Here is a 2500-nt window from a genome sequence, read left to right as displayed (position 1 = left end):
GCTGAGCATTTTATCAGTGCCCTTTGGGGCCTGCAAGCCCCACGTGCATGTCTTCCAAGAAAAAAATGCCCTCCACTGACTGTTGACCAGGGCAAACGGGGTCTTCGGTGAACTTCGTGCCAACTAAAGCAGCAGAGTGAAGAGGAATTCAGTATTCCAGAAACCAAGCGCTATGGCATCATGCCTGTAATTGCAGCTCCTAAGAGGCTGAGATGTGAAGATCAAGTTTCCCAGCCAGCCTGGGCAGACAAATCCTTGAGAAATTCTTACCTCCAATGAACCACCAAAAAGCTAGACCCGGAGGTGTGACTGGAGTGGCAGAGTGCCAACCTTGAGAAGAAAAAGGCAAGTTAAAAAACACAAGGCCCCGGGTTCAAGCCCCAAGGGCTGGTCACACACGCGCGCGCACACACACACACACACACACACACACACACACACACACACATACATACACACGAAGTGATCTCTCTCTCTCTCTCTCTCCACCCTTGATTCCTATCAGCAGCACGTGGCTGATCGGAGAAGTCATTTTCTCTCCCCAGACCGTGCGGGCCTGGGCTGCCTTGCTCCCAGCATATTTTACTCATCTCTGACAAACCATCCATTATCCACTCCGTAACTGGCAAACGTGAACTTGGCTCACACTTAGCAGAACGAGGAGAGATCCAACTTCGAAGTGGGAAGAAAGAGAGAAATTATAAAGATGAGGCAGACGGCTTTCCAACCTGTAAGAACATGTTGTTTGTGCCAGTCTGGGGGAAGGAAGCCAAATGCCCGACTCCCGTGTTTGACTTCCACTCCAACCTGGGGTGATGTTTGGTGGGGACGGAGCAGTACCCACCGCCACCCCCCCCCATCCCTCTTGAAGCTGATGATCGGCATATTGTGTAGAGACCGCAAGGAGGGGGCGATCCCGCTCTGGAGGAAGCTGGCAAGAAAGTTGGAGTCTATAAAAAGAAATGCGCGGTCAGGGTACAGTTTCCTATTCTGAGTCAATGTTAAAAAAAAAAAAAAAAAAAGAGTCAGAAATTCCAAGCCAGAGGCTCAGGCTGGCCTCCAGGACTTCTTTAATCACATGGAAGCGTGGAAGCAAGTTCCCCAAGCCCCTGCCTCTCCTACCCCCGCCCCCCCCAGCCAACTGGGATTACACAACCCACTCATTTTATTCTGCAGGCCGCTGTTTCTCATTAAAGAGCCAGAACCTTCTCTTTCTCTCTCTCTCTCTCTCTCTCTCTCTCTCTCTCTCTCTCTCTCTCTCTCTCTCTCTCTCCCCTCTCTCTCCCTCTTCTATTTCTCTGTCTCTCTATTTCTCTCTCCCTCCACCCCCCCCCCACCCTCTTCTCTTTTCTGTCTGATTCAGGTGAGTAATTCCACTTCTGAAACCACAGAGATTCTGGCTGGACTCAGGAATCAGTACATTCAGCTTCAAGTGTGAACCTAAATCCTTTCTCCATTCTTAATCTCTCATCTTCCAGCCCCTGACTCATCATCCGGAAAGAACAACATTGAAGTCAATAGACAACAGTGACCCATCCCGTTTGCCCCCCCCCCAATGCTCCCCAACTGTTTCTGGAGGGTTTTGTTCTCTCTCCCTCTGCCTTGGTGTCTTTTTTTTTTTTTTAAACTGAATTTACCAGATGTTTTGGCAATGTGTAAAACCTGGCTTTCCTATGTTCCAATTGGATGAAACTATATCCAAAACGCAGCACATACTGCCCTGGATTCCACACACTAAGTGCTTGATGATTCTGGAGAAGAGTGTAAAGATGGAGTTTGGTTTGGGGAGTTTGTCTTTCTTTCTTTCTTTTTGGATTTTTATTTTTTTAGGTCTTGGGACTATCAGAGCCAGGTGTTTGCGTTCAAGGCCTTGGAAGGCCTTAAGCCAACCCCAGAGTGTGAGAATATGTTCTCAATGCTGTTCTTTTTCCTTCCATTTTTATTTCCCTGGCTGAGTAACAGAAACTGCACAATTGTACCCCCCAAACCTCTCTGGGGAAGACAAATGTACATATCTGGAAGGTTGGGGGGAGGGCATAGCCCAGCAGGAGAATGCTTGCCTAAAGAAGAAAAAAGAAGAAAGAGAAGGAAAAGAAGAGGAAGGGGAGGAGGAGGAGGAGGAGGAGGAGGAGGAGGAGGAGGGAGGAGGAGGAGGAGGGAGGAGGAGGAGGAGGAGGAGGAGGATAGGTGCTGGTAGCTCACACCTGTCATCCTAGCTATTCTGGAGGCTGAGATCTGAGAGGACCATGGTTCGAAAACAGCCCAGGCAGGGAAAATCTCAGACTCTTATCTCCAATTAACCAATAAAAAGCTGGAAGTAGAGCGGTGACTCAAGTGGTAGAGCACCAGCCTTAAGGGGAAAGAGCTAAGGGACTTGAACTTTCAGGACCTGTGTTCGAGTCCCAGGACTGGCACAAACAGGGGGGGGGGGGGAAGGAAAGAGAAAGAAATGCTTTCAGCCACATCTGGAAAAAAAACAAAAATACCCCCCAAAACCTGC

The sequence above is a fragment of the Dipodomys merriami genome, unplaced genomic scaffold, assembly GCF_024711535.1.
Source record: "Dipodomys merriami isolate MVZ:Mamm:240054 unplaced genomic scaffold, mDipMer1.0.p SCAF_1859, whole genome shotgun sequence".
Classification (NCBI taxonomy): Eukaryota; Metazoa; Chordata; class Mammalia; order Rodentia; family Heteromyidae; genus Dipodomys; species Dipodomys merriami.
Note: the sequence above shows the minus strand (reverse complement) of the source record.